Genomic DNA, 16,452 nt, shown 5'->3' with positions numbered 1-16,452 from the left:
TATTTTGTTACATTAATCGATGTACTCTTTATTTGAAGACTTGCCTTTTTATCCTCATCCCAGCTAGACCAAGAGGTCATCATTCCTCAGAGAAGAGTTGTCATATCAGAAACGTGGAGAATAAGCTCTTCCACATTCCAAGATTCTAGACATTTGGATATCTAAAAACCTCCATGAAAGAGGGCATGAAGTTTGTGCATAATTAATTTACTGGGAATGATAGACGAAGAACCAGGTTGCCACATCCTCTGGCTAGTTTTAGATTCCCCAGACTGTGATGGGAAAGAGAACAAAGTGGCAAAAAGGTAATAGGCCCCCCAGGAAGAAGTTGGGGTTCCAGCTCGGCTACCTAGAATCTGAGTGACCAGAGGCAAGTTTATAATCCCCCTGAGTCTCAGTTTACTCGGGTGAAAAACAGAGAATGAGACATCACAGAAAGTTCTTAACGCGCTAGGTGGTGATATCGCAGACCAGTCGTGGTTGATAGAAAGTTCTGTGATGGCGAAGATGTCATGTGTTCACGTGGCCCAGTGTGATAGCCACTAGCCACATGTGTCTACTAAGCACTTGAACTGTGGCTAATGCGACTGAAGCACTGAATTTTTAATTTTAGTTCATTTTAATTCATTCCAGTGGCCACATGTGGCTGGGGGCTACCATCTTGGACTTCCCAGGTCTAGACTAAATTCCCCCATCCCGATGTCTTTGCCCTACACGTGTCCCTGAACTTAGACACTCAACTGTGAGTTGACTGAGGACTCATGAGTTGGCTGAGCTTATTTCTTCCAGCCAGCAGCAAAAAGGCTTGATATAAAAATTAATTTGTTACTGAAAAATAACACTTCTTTCACACTTGGTGGGCGAATCTTCGGTAGTGCCTTAAGATAGGGACCTGTTTCCTTCCAAGAATGATCTGGAGCCTGAATAAATTAGACTGCTGGCTTTATTCCTCAGCATCAGGATTCATGCTGGTAACTTTCCCGTGAGCCAGGAAGTCTGTTCGTAAAGCCGAATGACTGGTTGTGGAGAAGGAGTCCCTTCTAGTGATAACATGTGGCCTCCGCAGTCCATGAGCGCTGGCATGGAGCCGTTCGCCCGGTCCCACCGCCAGGTGCGCGATGGGGCTCCGGCTCTTTGATTTAATTGTCCTTCTCTCCGTTCTGCATTTTGATCTTCCTTCCATTGGCTTGCTTCCTTAGATCTAAGGCAGAGAGTAATTGTCTGCCATGAGTCACTCTTCCAGGAAAAGGAAAAAGACAAGGTGGGGAGTGGAGAGAGGGAAGGGGGGAGGGAGGGAAGGAGAGAGGGGGAGAGAGCGAGGCACGTGCGTTTGCTTCTGAGTTCTCCACGGCTTGATTAAAATGGTTCACGGACAGAGAGAAAGCGTTGCCTCTGCTGGCTGTCGTCACTCAGTGTGTGTCTCTCCGTAACAGGCACACTGGAGACGGCAGGGTAATGGCCTCCCCTCGCCCAGGCTTGGAATTCCCTATGACAGGTCTTGGCACGCTCTGCCCCTTTCATCAGTAACAGCATCTCTGAGGCCCCGCCTCTTCCAAGAAGTCTTCCCCCAGCATAGAAGAGCAATAGCAGCCCCCCCCCACCCCCATTGGTGTTTGTGGCAGATTACAGCAATTAATTCTCTTATCTACCAAATAAATTAGGTCTCTGCGTTTGTCTCCATCCACACTCTTTGAAAGCCCCCGGAGAGGAGGAGGGTATCTGTGAACTCTCCCCGTGTAGCGCGCCATTAGGTACATGGGCTGCAGCACCGTGTTTCTTACCCCGGCACTCCCGATGGATCATATGCATTCGCGATGACAGACTCTGATTTCTGATGCCCATCCCTGCCCCCCATACCCATAGCAAAAGGACAGTCTGCAGCCAAATGCACAGGCATTTTTAAAATGTGGTATTCATAAAAAGTGCATTATGATAAGTAAGGATACAGCGCGGGTATGGAGGACTCTGGGTTTTGTATCGTCCCCCTGTGCTAAGGAACCACTTACCTGTTTCTACCACTGAAGAAAGTACATCAGGCTAAATGTATGGCGTGTAAACTTTATCTCAGCAAAGCTGTAAGAAAGAACAAAAGAAAGAAGGAAGGAGGGAAAGAAGGAAGAAAAAAAGAGCAGAAGTGTCATATGTATAACATTTAAACCCCTCAAATTTATAAAAATTAAAAACAATGTACAAACTTAAATATTTTAGTAGCAGTAACATGTTATTTGCAACAGGCCATATGACTGTGATATGGTCATATGTTTCAGAAAATGAAAAAAAAAAACTATAAGTGAAAGAAAATAAGTAACTGCTTCAAGATTGTAAGATCTTAAGGCCCAAGGATGATTTTTATTATTATTTTATTCCCCTGAGCCTTGTAGAGTCCACAGTGCCCTGTAACCACTTAATAAATGTTTATCGAACTGGTAATTCAGCTAAGGTGTTGACACTCTTCATTGTCTATTGTGTGAGAAGCGACATAGTCACCTCCAATTTCAAGGGCAAGGACTACTGCTCTCATTTCAAAGGTAGGAGAACCAAGGTGTAGAGAGATGAAGGCCCTTGCTCTATGTTTTGAACCTAGTATGTGGTGGAAATGAGGTTGATTCTGGCACTAACACCTACCTAATCCACAGGTTTCCTTCCACTTTGCCTCAGAAGCTCAGCGAGAACTTCTGAGTAGCCCTACAGACCTGTCTGAGGCTTTCTGGTCTCTAACACCCGTGCCAGTAATTGGGTGTTCAGAGAAGGACAGATTGCAAGAAGAGTCACGATCCCCTGCACATGTCCATTTGGAAGAGGGACTTTGCCGATCCTGTTTTCATCAAAATAGGTTATGTGTTTACCCAAGAACTGCCTTTATAGTTAGCCTATTACAATGAGTATATTAACCTCACAAAGAGCTGAATTTTACCTGTTACTTGCTCTTTTATTTCCAAGTTTCCTTTTATATGTTTAATCACCATTTTAATATGTTCGATGTCCCAAATGAAAATAGTTAATCAGGCAAAGGAAGAAAATAAAATGAGTTAAGGACCACAGGTGCGGATACCTGTGAAACTGGCTAATTTCGTCACTCCTGGTGGTACTTGAATGGCTAATATATCTCTGCATCGCAACTTGTATAAGGGTGCCTTTTCATCCCCTTCCCCCAAAGTGTACATGGCTTTATTGGGAGCAGTTGATGACACAGTTAATAAATGCCTATTATTTTATTTTTAACACAGAAGTATACAGAGTAGAAGAATAACATCTTTGCCCTTAACGTCCCCTCCCTGCCCCATCTGGAAAAAATAGCTGTGAGTAGTTCATATATATACATATCCTTGACTTTTTATTAATATCTACTGCAAGGGTAGGGAACTTGCATTTTAATAAACTTGCCCCTTTCCTTAAAAATATATCTTAAATATTATAAATATGCCTCCTAAATAATATACACACACACATTTGTACACGCGTTTGTGTGTATACATATGTGTGTATATATGTGCATACACATGCAGATGTGTGTGTAGTTTACACACAGATACACAGACCTATATACAAACACATATGCCTACATGCTTACGAATGCCCACAAATGAACCTACACCCCCACGTGCATACAGATACACACACATCCCCAAACGATGAGCATATAGGTTATCGTTCAATTTTTCTATGTTACAAATTTTGCCGCAACACTCGTCTTATACAGCGCCCCCCTTTATTCATGGGGAAGATGTTCCCAAACCTCCCTGGATGTGTGAAGCTGAGGTAGCGCTGAACGGGGCGCCCACGTAACGATGCTCTCTCCTACGCAGACATACCGGACTAAAGCCGCATGTATGAATCAGGCGCAGCCAGAAATTAGTAGCCGCTAATAATAAAATAGGACAGCTATAACAACGTCCTGCCGTGACAGGGACGTACTAGGAGCTCTCTGTCTCTCGCAGCATATCTCATGGTGCCGGGCTCACCCTTCTGGCGACAACGGGAGATGACGCAGGGCCCGTGGGACGCGGGGCGCGTGCGGCAGGCGCCGTGCCGTGGCGTGAGGGGGATGCCGTGGGCAGCCGGCCTGATGGCTGCTCGGTGCCTGATGGGCGGAGAGCAGACGCACGTGCGGGGCGAGAGCACGCGTCAGCGCGGGGTGGAGAGGGGCAGCGTGGGAGCCTGCCCCCTGCTCAGAACGGCATGCCCTTTGAAACGTGTGAGTCATTTCCGTAATTTTCCGCTTTCGATTTCGGACTGCAGTTGACCACAGGTAACTGAAACCACGGAAAATGGAATCATGGCCAAAGAGAGACTCCATAAATGTATTTTTATGCAGCTGTTATTTCTCCTAGGAAAGTTTCCTGGGAGTAGAATTTCAGGGTTGCATTTTATTAATTATACTATTTAAAAATTAAATATCTACCTATATGTAGCCGCTTAGCGATGAACCACGAACCCTTGCTTCAAACATTTAAATCGTAAGGTCCACACTTGGTGAGAAAACCAGTTTTTACACCAGAGAAGACACAGAGTAAAGGTCCAGTATGGCGCCTGGCAGAGAAGAAGCACTCAGAGAAATGCGAGTTGTAAATACAAACGAGCAATTGTCTGAACGTGATGAAACTCCTTGTTCTCTTTACTTCAGTTGACTCTGGGGGAGGACTCGTCAGGCAGCCTGGCTCGGGGGAAACCACAGGATGAAGCGAACCCCATTTATCACAACCCCACCCCTGCCCAGGAGCTGCTGGCAGCTCCGGATCCCCACCCAGCAGCAAACAGACAGCTCCGTCGAGTGCCACGCAGAGTTTACCTCTGATGTCAGGGAGGCAGCAGCAAGGGGCCGAGTCTCTGGATGACAGACCTTGAGTTTACATCTGTGTGTGCGGGGAGGGGATTGCAAGTTCGGGGTATATTTGTCTTGATTTTCTCAGCGACCGTCAGGCAGACACACCAAATGCGGTGCCTGGGAAGTACGGGCGTCTCGCATGTGCCATCCGGGGCTCTTCTGGAAGCGCCATCCACCCCATCATGTCAGGTCCAAGGAAAACAGAGTCGACTCTTGCCCTGGGCAAAACAGGAAGACGTTCATCTCCATGAATCCTTCCTTTCCTGTTTTGATTTTCATCTTTGCTTTCAGTGATACCCAAACACCTGCAGCCCAGACTCCAGGTCTCACTCCTCTGCAAGCCCAAATGTGTTCCACTTAAGTGGGGTCCCTGTAGGGCCCCCACTGACCGACCAGCTTGCGAGCTGGTCCTAGGAGCAGAGAGTCGTTCGATGGGGTCGCCCTTTCTCAGACTAAGGGAACTCACCCTCAGTTCCCTGAAGAGGGAGAGAAACACCAGGCCCTGTGCCGGGGCTGGCAGAGAGCGATATTTAGAAGTACATGTTTTGGTATCCCTAAAATTTTACAGTACGCAGGATGCCACAGTCTGATCCCATGCCTGTTGGCTCTGGAACGAGAGTGTCCCACATCCTCTGGGAGATTAAAACATAGACAGAAATGCCCATGATTCAAAGGCATATGCTAATCTTCTGCTTCCCCCACTGTAATTTCAGGTGCAGTTTATCCCAAACCTTTCCTGGGGTCAAAATATGAAAGCGATTTTAGTGGCAAACTCAGGATGGACTCTGAGACAGGAGCGAGGGTCTTTGATCACTGAAATACTCTTTGAGCATTACGGTCCTTCCCTGCTTCCTGCTCGGGGACTCCCCTGGCTGGCAGCGTCACACAGTGGAGCGAGCACGAGGTGGGAAGTCAGGACACAGGTGGAGGCCCTGCCTTTGCCCCGCCTTCAGTGGGGGCTTTGGGTGAATCCTCGGAATTTACCTGAGCCTCGGCGTCCTCCTTCCTACTCTTGTTGGGTCAAAGTGACTGGACGAGGATTGGCTTAGATGAGAAAATAAACGTGAAGTAGCGTGGTTAATATAAAATGATCGAGAAGTGTTATTTTATTATTATCATTATTAAGATGGTGATTCTTATTACATTAGTGCCTAAAAAAACAAACATACGGTAATCCGTGCTGGCAAGAATATTTGTTTGACCTATTTCAAGAAAACGCTGGTGAATCAACATCTAGAACATAAGTCTGTGAAGAGCGTGTGAGATGCGCAATGCGAGAGTGAGAATGATGCGAAGAATGTGACTCATATTAGGGCGGCTTCTTTCTTTCCTGCGTCTTTAAAGAAACATTTACTAAGATTTGTAATATGTGCCAGGTGCTATCGTGAATTATTTGCGTGCGTTATGCCATCGAGTCTTCTCACCAGCCTTGTGAAGTAGACAAATGCCGTGTCCCCACTTGACAGATGAGGACAGAGAGGCCCAGAGAGGAAGAATACCTGGTGCTAGGTGCCGCGACTTGTGAGCATTCTGTCGAGAGGATGCCTGGCTCTTGGTACGGCTCGGAGCTGGATACGCTGTCACTGCTGTTACTTGTGCATCCATCACACGTGTTTGGGGGAGGTCTTTGTGCCGGGCACTAGTGCTCAGGCCGTATTTGCTTTGGACCCTCACGGGAAGTTCCTGTTCCCAGGGCGAGAGGTGTCTCTCTCCCATCTGAGGCGGAGTTGGGAAGAACGCCTTGTCCTGAGCAGATGAATGGGCTTATCTTTGGGGGCTTTGATTTCATTCTCAGCTCTGCCCCAGAAAGAGTGCCGGCAGCTCCCTCCCCTCGGCCTGGTAGAACTGCAACTTTAAGCAGAGCTGACACTACAGAAACAGTAATTGGCATCATATTCGCAAGGAGCAAGATGGTCATTTCCTCAGGCACCAGAAAAGCATAACCCAGTTCCGAGGTTCCAGAGAGCGACGGCCGGAGCGGCCTGGAGTCTGTGGCGTGAATGCAGCCCGTCGCCCCCCCCTGCGATAGCGACAGCTCCCCGCACGAAAGCAGGCACGAGTCTTAATGTTATTTTCGATGACATCCTCTTTTTAACTTTAAGCAGTGTTCTTTAAACATTTCTAAACTTTCCCAATGCCTCCCCAATACCATGCCATGAATTTGCTTGTCACTGTAAGCCGTACACAAAGAGAGACACACACGGCAAGCACAAAGGTATCAGGAAGTGGTTTTCCTAGCAACAGTAATCATCTGAAAGATCCTGGAACATCCTTTCTATTCATACAGCATTTCGTGTTTTGAATAGTGCTGACAGGTGAAGTGGATTCATAGTATTTAATACAAAAAAAAAATATATTGCTAGGGATTGGAACCGCATAAAAGCTCAAATATCCATACTATTCACAAGCAGCTGAATTCACTGTTTTTATATCTATCTAGATTATTTAGGGAGGCACAATTGCAAAAGCAAATACTCATCTGCTCGCCGAATGACTAATCCGGGGTGTATTATGGAAAGTCTGATTCTCTAGACCTCATTCAGGCAACTGGGACGCAGCCCTAAATCAAGCCCGGCTCTCTACAAGCCGGATCTCGGGCATAGTCTCGAATGATGAAGAGACATCCCCGCTGCCAGGTCCCTCAGCAGATGTGTCCAGTTTAAAATAAAAATGAGTCAATACAGTTGACAAAACCATCCACCCCCAAGGAACTGTATCTGGTTACTGCCTTCATTCTACCGGAAATGCTCCTATCACTCCTCCAGTCCTCTCACAAGTAATATCCGAAACAAATCTATCCCTGAAGGTCAAGGAAGGAAAAAAGCAAACGACGTGAAAAAATAAACCCTTGAGTTTCATCAGAAAGAGAGGAGAGAGGAGGGAGGGAGGGCAGGAGGAGGGAGGCGAGAGAGCAAGAGAGAGAAGGTGAGACGTTGAGAGAAGGGGGAAAGAGAGGAAAGGAGGGGGAAGGAAAGAGAGGAAAGAAGTGGGAGAGAGGACAGAAAGTCCCCGCTTGCAAGCGAGACTCTACCAGAATGTGGAGTCACCACGGTCACAGGCTCCTGCCTGGAGCTTACGTGCCTAACGGAAGGAAGCAGTTAAGCCACACAACTTCGCAATCTATGCGAACTGTCGCTAGGGAGTTATTAACATCATCCTTGCCTTTGTTATTAAAAGCCACACCCTGAACCTGCCATGTGCATGGGTCGTGCTAGGTACTGGAGGAAGAGGAGTCTGTCTCACTCTTGGATTCATAAGGTATCCGAAGAGATGGGACAAGAGAGAAAGTGCCAAGTGTCAAGGGATGCGTACACTGGGTTTCACCCTTTAGTAACGTGCGACTGACTACATGTCGACATTAGCGGCAAGGAGTGGCGGTAATGCAGGGTCGTTAAGTGTAGGCTTCACCATCGCCTGGATCTGAACTCCAGCTGCGGGGCTGAAAGCAAACTTGTAAAATATGGCAGAGTCGCTCTTGTCTTATGAGGCTATTGGACAGATTGATTATGTCCAGATCCTTAACACATCATGAGCACTTATGAGTAGCTACAACTCTGAGAAGGTACCAGTCGGAGGTGCATGACTTAAAATGACAATGGTCTATCACTTCACACCCCTAAAACTGGCAAAATTAAAAAAGCCCGACAAGATCAAATATTGTCAAGGATGTGGAAGAATAGCTACGTTTCCATGTTGCTGGTGGCCATATCAGCAGTACAGGAGAATTTGGCTATGTCTGATGCATTTTAAGATGCACATACTCAATGTCCTAGAAATTCCATTCTAGGATATTCATTAGAGAAATCCTCATAAATGTTCCCAAGAAGGCTTATGTAAAAGTGAATGTGCTCCGTCCGAAACACTGAGAAACTAGAAAAACCTAAATGCCTATCCACAGAAAAACAGATAAACAAAAAGCAGTGTATTCATATAGCAATTACAGTGAGTGAGCAAGGTTTGAGTCCCTTTACGTCGGGAACTGCTGAGTATAAAAGCACCTCTTCGAAGAAAGTAACTTCTTAAATTCCCTCTCTCTTCCAAAGTACTTTCCTCTTCCTCTTCCCTCCAACAAGGGCACTTTCAGACAAAGCCATGGAGAAATAGAGCAAGCGTAAGTCACCATCAGCCACAGTCTGTCTCTGGGAAACGCGGCAGGCGGGAGGAGCAGGAGGTGGCAGCCTCTCGCACGTTTCTCATGCCAGGCATTGGAACCGGGGGCCACTGGGGGCCGCTGGACCTTGGCTCTCCTCTGCCGAGTAGGAGAAAAACAAGTGGATGTGATGCCTTTTGGAAATTATTCACATTCTGAAGAATGTATGTGTCCCTTGTTTTTGACTCATGAAAAGAAGGCAAATCTTATGGTTTATTAACTACATATTGTTGTCCCGCTCATGGGGTGTGTCCCTTGAATGTGTAATTACATGAATCCTGACCCATGGATCCACTGAGGAGGGATTGCAGGAGCATGGAGGACAAAGGGAACAGGTCACAGAGCAGCCCAGGGTCCCACGGGATGTCAGAGTAAGAGCAGAGATAGCACCTCTGTGGGAAAGAAGGAGAGAATGAAATTCAGTTCCATTAAAAAAAAATCCATTGAGTACAAAACTGTGTCTTGGTCCCTGCATTGGTAAACGCCAGCCATACAGAGGGCTCAATCAGACATAACGCTGCCCTTAAAAAAAACTCCCGATCAAAAATGTATGAGTGAGAGGACAGAATTAGATCATCAGTTTCCAGAAGAAACAGGTCAAAAGAAAGGACTTTATGACGAGTGTTCAGGGCAGGGGGAGCCAACCCAATGGGTTCACAGAGAGTGGGCGTAGACGATGATCTGAAGGGGATAAAAAGTGACCTGAGTTTTACCCTTTTTTAATTAATTTTTTTTTAGGCAAGGCCACCCTTGGTTCACTTCACAAATTGCAAGGACCTTGTCAGCTTATAATCCCCTATTTTTCACTTTTTATGCCTACAGCACCTGGTCTTCCTAGGCGGTCTCCCCTCCAAGTACTAACCAGGCCCGACCCTACTTAGCTTCTGAGATCAGACGGGATCAGGCACATTCAGAGTGGCGTGGCCGTAGACAAAAAAAAAAAATGACCTGTGTTTTACAGCTGTGAGGCATTGGGTAAAAGGCTGCTTAGCAAAGCAGGCAATGTCCTTTGACAGCTTTTTATGGCATATTTACTGGGTCCTAAGTATTGGGGATCCAATGATAAACAACACCTGACTGTCCTTTCTGAGCATGTGACCAAGTGGAGCATTCCGACGTCATTCCCGATTTCCTATTCTGGAGACTATGGATGGAGTTTGGCAGGGGGCGGGGATCTGAATATTTGGATGAAAAAGAAATAACATCCATCGTTACTTTGAGAAACCCTCCACGAATGTTTAGTATTCCCTTCCATTATTAATTTAAGCAACAAATTCGGTAGAATTAGCAATCTCCGTGACTTTGTTCACCAATATGAATTCCATATTTTTATATTCCATCACAGTTGTTGCAGATGCTGTAAAATATCACTTGCACTTATCACCACTTCAAAATTACAGTAGTTATTAGACCTTCCACTACATCTTGTTATTTAAATCTTAATAAAGAAACACATTTCTTACTATGCTACATTTAAGAAAATATTTTGATAGCCAATTATAGTGAAATGCAAGTTTCTTTGTAATCCTATGTATTTTCTATCATGCATTTGATAAGATTATTTTGGCTTTCACACACTGCCATAGGGATTTATGGAACAAAATTGCACTGATCAAATAATAACCAAAACTGATTTTTAAAACTGCAGTTATGCCAAGTACTGTAGAGAGGAGAACCTAGCTAGGGAAGTGATGGAAGGCTTCCTCAAGGAGATAAAGTGTAAGCTGGGTTACAGAAGAAGAGTAAGTTATCACTAGAAAAACAGGGTAAGGAAACATTCCAAGGGAAGGAAACAACATGGGCAAACATGCCGGGGGCTGGGCTGGGCTACAGGAAACCAGAGATCCTGCTGCAGGGATGCCGGTGCAGGGAGGCTGAAGGGGGGATGCTGGAGCAGGGATGCTGGCGTGGGGATGCTGGCACAGAGAGGCTGGAGCAGGGATGCTGATACAGGCTACAGGTGCAGGGCAGGTGAGGGGCAGACAGTTGTGAAATGCGGCTGCGGTACAATAGTGCAGAGCAGAAAACAGGTGGGTGAGACACAGAAGAGGGCCACGAGGTGGTACATATGGGGACCGCACGTGGTGGCGTGTAGCTGAAGTCTGCACCCCACGTCAGAGAGAGGAAACGTGGGGCTGCTCAGGTCTGCGGGGCTCGGGTCACTGCTAGCCTCGAGAGGTCTGTGCTAGCAAGGGCACACGCCTTATCCAAGGGGAGTAGGAGCCGCTGGACAGTCTTCTGATTGACCTGCCTTTAGCGAGCCCACACTTGGTGAGCTGGTGTATCACTCGGAGTTTTTCAGAGAAATAGAATCTGTATATACAGACATAAACATATGTGTGCGTGTGCTTGACTCTCAGATTCTCATTATTGTGATAGTTATATTTTGTAAAGTTGCCATGAACACTGAATTAGCAACATTATTCATAGGGGAAATACAAGCTTAGGTTCTTGTGAGCCTTTGGTCACAATATTTTCATTAATGATCAGTACGTAATCTTGTTTTATGTGTGTTTCTGTTTAAAGACACCTAATTTAAAATATATTATTGATCCATTAACATTGAGCTCACGCCCAATGGCACTGTAACTCATGCTCAAACAAGGCTTATCTGACATGGATGTTTTCTCCACAAGGCACCTCACAACCTGTTCGCACTTGGGAACACTAAACAGTACTCAGTCTTATGCTTGGGGTCATTTTAAACACTAAAGTCACTGACAAAGAGCACCAAAAATGCAAAAAATGTGGCAACGAGGAGATTGCAGAAGGACACACTCAGTACGAGAGCTGAAGCGAGAAGGCAGAACATCTTGCTGGGCCTCAGCTAGGAACTTGAGCAATGGACAATCCATTTTTTTTTTTCCATCTGTTCATGACCAAAGCCATCACAAGTATTGATTTTGGGGTTACAAATACATTTTAGTGAGTAGGCGAACTCATAAATGTGGAATTCATGGATAAAGAGTTTCGACTGTGTGTGTGTGTGTGTGTGTGTGCGCGCGCATTCCTGTTAAGGAATTGGCTGACATGACTGCAGAGGCTTACCAGTCCAAACGCCAGAAGGCAGGACGGTAGGTAGGCTGGAAACCAGGCAGGACCTGGGGGCAGAATTCCTCCTTTCTCAAGGAAACCTCAATATTGCTCTTAGAGACTTTCCACTGATGAGAGGAGGCCCACCCATATTATCAAGAATAATTTCCTTTATTTAAAGTCAACTGATTGCAGATGTTAACCCTATGTACAAAATACCTCCACAGCAACACCTAGATGAGTGTTTGAATACCTGGACACTGGAGCCTAGCCAACCCGACGCATCAAACTAACCATCACCGATGGTGTCGAGGAGAATGAGGTGCACGCTGTCAGCCATGTGAATTGTTCGGGTGTGAAAATCCTGACAGGCAGCCCTTGCCCTCCACAGCCATCTGTCCCTTCATCCCATCTGTCCTGCCAAAGCAGAAGTGGCCACTACATTGTAAGAAGAAGATGCTAGGACATTTGTGGCATAGTTCCCTTTGGCCTCTAAAATCCTTCACTCCATCTTTCTTTCTTTCTTTCTTTCTTTCTTTCTTTCTTTCTTTCTTTTTTAATATGGACTAAGTCTGAGAAAGTAGATGCAATGCAATGTCACTGGGGTATTTTTAGTTGCAAATAACAGAATATCTGACTTTGAGTAACTTAAAAAGCAGTTCTGTTTTTAAAATCGTATTTCTTAATAAGAATTCTGGAGATAGAGGGTTGCTGGGCTGGTTGAGAAAGGTCAGCAAAAAGGTCAAATCACCCCACAGTCTATGTTTGTACAGCCCCCAAGCTAAGAAAGGTTGCGAAAAATGAAGACGAGGATGGAGAATATGCAATAAAGACCATATGTGGCTCACGAAACATAAATATTTACTATCTGGCCCTTCACACCCAACAGAAGCCTCCCGATCCCTGGTTTAGGGCGTCAGCCAGGCCGTGAGGGGCTCAGCCTCCCGCCGCCCTCTCTCCTCGGCATGTTGGCGTCATCTCCCACCACCGACAGCTGTCCCAGCTCTAAGCGCATGTCTACAGTTGCCCGGCTGAAGAGGACATAGAACTTTTCCCTCACGTATTTGTCATCAGAAAGGAAGACCTTTCCAAAAGGCCCCCGCAGACATGCCCTCAGCCCCCTGTGGCTGGAACGTGGTCACATGCGAGGGAGGGCCGGCCGGTGTGTCCAGACTCCCTGTGGGAAGACCCCCTGCCTGTCCAGGAGCAGGGGGCTGGGACCGCCTGCTGGTTGGTGCCCACCAGCACCTGCTCACGGGGAATGTCCCATCTGCTCAGAGCTATTGGTAACACCAGCCATCTACCATGTAAGGGCAGGGACACTTCCCTCTGATGAGATGCTACTCCCCTCCTTTCTGTGGGATGCAGAAGAAAGAGCCTCTTTGAGCGGCTGCCTCGGGTTTCAACCTCAGCCCTTGGGAGCGTTTTATACGTCTGTGCACGTACACGGCAGTGATGGCTAGCATATACTGAGTCCTATTGAGAGCAGCTGGTACTTACTCTGTGAGGGTCAGCGAAGCATATTAGGGACTCCAACCTCTGTCTCAGGCAACCGAGCCCCAAAGGAAGCTCTGTCCTTCTCTTGGTCGGCACTTTTCCTGTGTCTCCTGGATTTGCAAGGTCCTCCATAAGACACAGAGTTACTCTCCACCGCAGAATATGCGGCGTCCCAGAGACAGGGGAATGCACCCTTCTCTGTGACATCTTTTTAAAATAATCATTAGATTATTTTAAAAAAAAATTAAATTCCTTGTAGTGGTGACTTTAAATAAGAGACTTTTAATAACTTTCACCCTTGCTTTTCTTCCCAGAACACAAGGGGCTAATTAAAAGTAGAAAAGTTCTTGTTTGATCAGAAATTCTTGTGTTTTGGAAAAAGCAGAGAAAACTACTCTAATATTCAGAAAGGGCTTAATTGGCTTTAAAATCACCACGTTCCCTTTTCCTATTTGGGACAGTGCGGGTGAGCCTTTCTTTGTGAACCCACACGAAAAAGGGAAGGTAATGGGACTATTGTAATTAGGGCCCTCAGCTGAAAGATGGTCTTTTGATGTGAATCTATGGGATTCTCTTTCAACCTAACTCGATATGACTCCTCTCTGAGAACCTCTCATACGTCCCGGTCTTTTGGCTGACTCCTCTCCATAAATGCCTTTATTACTTGAGCCATAAGCTTGTTTATTGAGGAAGATGTGTGTGGTGGTCCCTAATGGAGCATGTCAGCGTAAAGCCCCGTTAGACTGAGGCAGGCCTGGGTCCATCCATTTCACGCCGAACTCTCTCCTGGATGTATTAGAATTAGTGCAGGGAAAGTGAGTGCTCTATGTAGCATGGCCTTTTTGAAACTGAAGTGTCTCCACCTCTAGAATAACCTAGAAAAAGAATTCCCTGGGCTCATAGACGCTCCTACCAAGAGGAACCATGGAGCTCATCAAAAGGCACAAAATAGCAAAATGATATATCTGTGGAAAATTTACAAATGTTCTTTCCATGGCAGTGACCCTAAGAGTCGACGTGTCTCTTGGTTAGCAGACTGTTTTCAGTTCTCATTTGTCGATAAGTGGGATGATGAAAATGATAGCATCAGGAAAAAGTTACACCCAATTCAATTTAGTGTTGGGGATATTTTTTGTCTTATAAAGTGACTCTCTGTAGACTCTTGCCAATTCTCGTTTAATAATTAAAGTAGGGACTCATTTATCCACTAACCGAGACAGGCTTGCGTGGAGGTGTTTATTGATCCAGTGTGTCATTGCAGAGAACACATTCCTGCTGCCTTCTCTGCACATCCTTCAAAAAGTGACTGATGCCGTCGCCTCAGTGAGACCGGTGGGAACGACGACGAGGGCGACTTCACGGCGGGGGTGGCAGGGGCAGTGGTGGTGGGCCGCAAGGGTCAGGGAGGCGGCCGCGACCATGAGGGTGAAGTACAACAGGCCACGCGAAGCGCCGGCCCCTTGTAGGTCATCTGCGCTGGTCCTGGTTCCGTCTCCGGAAGGTCCGTTTGATCACCTGCTGAATCTTCGGAACTATCTGTGAATAACAGATGAGGCATCTGGGTTGCCTTAGGTGTACGATGTCTTTTCTCAGAAGGAGGTAGGGCGTATGTTACTGATTACCAATCCAGACATTGCATATTCCCCAGCGTTTCCTAAAATGGATCAGTATTTTTGCTGTGTCGTTGCCCAATGCGAAGATTATAAAGTATCACCTTAATAACCAAGATTTCTGGGTTAAGTATGAGAGGTTCCTGGTCATAAGTGCTGGTGGATGGTTAACTAAATAATTCATGAAGATCTTATGGCTCCATAAAATGAATGACTGCAACTCTTCTGTGTTTATCCCCTTCTGCTGATCATCAGGAGTGTATAAATAAGTATTCTATTTGGTTGTAGGTGATAAAAATCTGCCGGACATGGCTTAAGCAAAACAAAAGGGATTCATTTTAAAAATATTCAGTGTTTCATGGGGTGCAAAGGCAGTAAAGCAGCTGGGTGTTAGGAGGGGTCTAGAACTAGGTACTAAGATGCAAAAGAGCATTTTGTTCCAGCTCTCAGTTCGGCCCCTCTCGGGGCATCTGATGCAAAGTCATCTAAGCAAATCGGGCTTTACACAATTAGGTTCTTTTTGGTTAATATCACTAATCCCCAACAGGTAGATAAAGGTGTCAGCTCTGCATCTGCTCCCACAATCCACAACCAGGTCCCAATGAAAGCAAATCTCTGGCCGAATTTGATATTTGCTAATAAGCAGGAACAAAACAGGCATAGTCTCTTCTTTAAGTCTGATGAAGACCAAGCTTCCCGTTTTGCGGTACCCCAATAGCATCTTGCTTGAATATCCTTCCAGAAGCAAAGGTAAGGGTATGTAGCCCAGGGATTGTCACACTTGCTTCTATAAAGAACCAGATAGTGATTTTTTTAGGCTTTGCAGGCCCGATAATCTCTGCTGCAATTACTCAAGTCTACCTTCATGTAAATGTAGCCACAGACAATATAGCGATGGTGTATTCCAATAAACTTTATTTTAGGCTGGAATTGAAATTTCATATAATGTCCACATGTCTAGAAATATCTTCTTGCGTTTTTTCCCCCAACTACTTAAAAATGTAAAAACTGTTCTTAGCTCGTGGGCTGTGCAAAAACAGGTGGTGAGTTGGACTTGACCCGTGAACTGTAGTTCACCAATCTTAGCTCTAGTAGCATATTTCTAATGACAGTGGGCTGACCAAGAGTCCACCAAATGCAATCACGGAAGCATTTACAAATCAAAGTTCGGACAACCTGGTGACAAGGTGATTCTGCAGTTGTTTTTTCACAGGGCTTTGAGAGGGAGTGCTACATTATGCCTTCGGCAGACCAGCACCTAGGTAACAGAATATTCTTTGATATAATGACGGCTCCCTAACATGTCTGAGAGCCTCCCCGACTTCTAGCCAGTGTCC

At 46.0% G+C, this 16,452-nt stretch overlaps 1 non-coding gene across 1 annotated transcript; it reads right to left on the bottom strand.

The window, feature by feature from the left end:
• Positions 1-9,788: 9,788 nt before the first annotated feature.
• Positions 9,789-9,907, bottom strand: LOC118610286. Its single transcript, XR_004953858.1, has one exon. It is a non-coding gene; the product is annotated as a 5S ribosomal RNA (ribosomal RNA).
• Between the last annotated feature and the right edge of the window lie 6,545 nt (positions 9,908-16,452).

The sequence above is a fragment of the Rousettus aegyptiacus genome, unplaced genomic scaffold (assembly GCF_014176215.1).
Source record: "Rousettus aegyptiacus isolate mRouAeg1 unplaced genomic scaffold, mRouAeg1.p scaffold_m13_p_12, whole genome shotgun sequence".
NCBI classification, from domain to species: Eukaryota; Metazoa; Chordata; class Mammalia; order Chiroptera; family Pteropodidae; genus Rousettus; species Rousettus aegyptiacus.
Note: the sequence above shows the minus strand (reverse complement) of the source record. Positions and strands in the feature narration are given on the sequence as shown.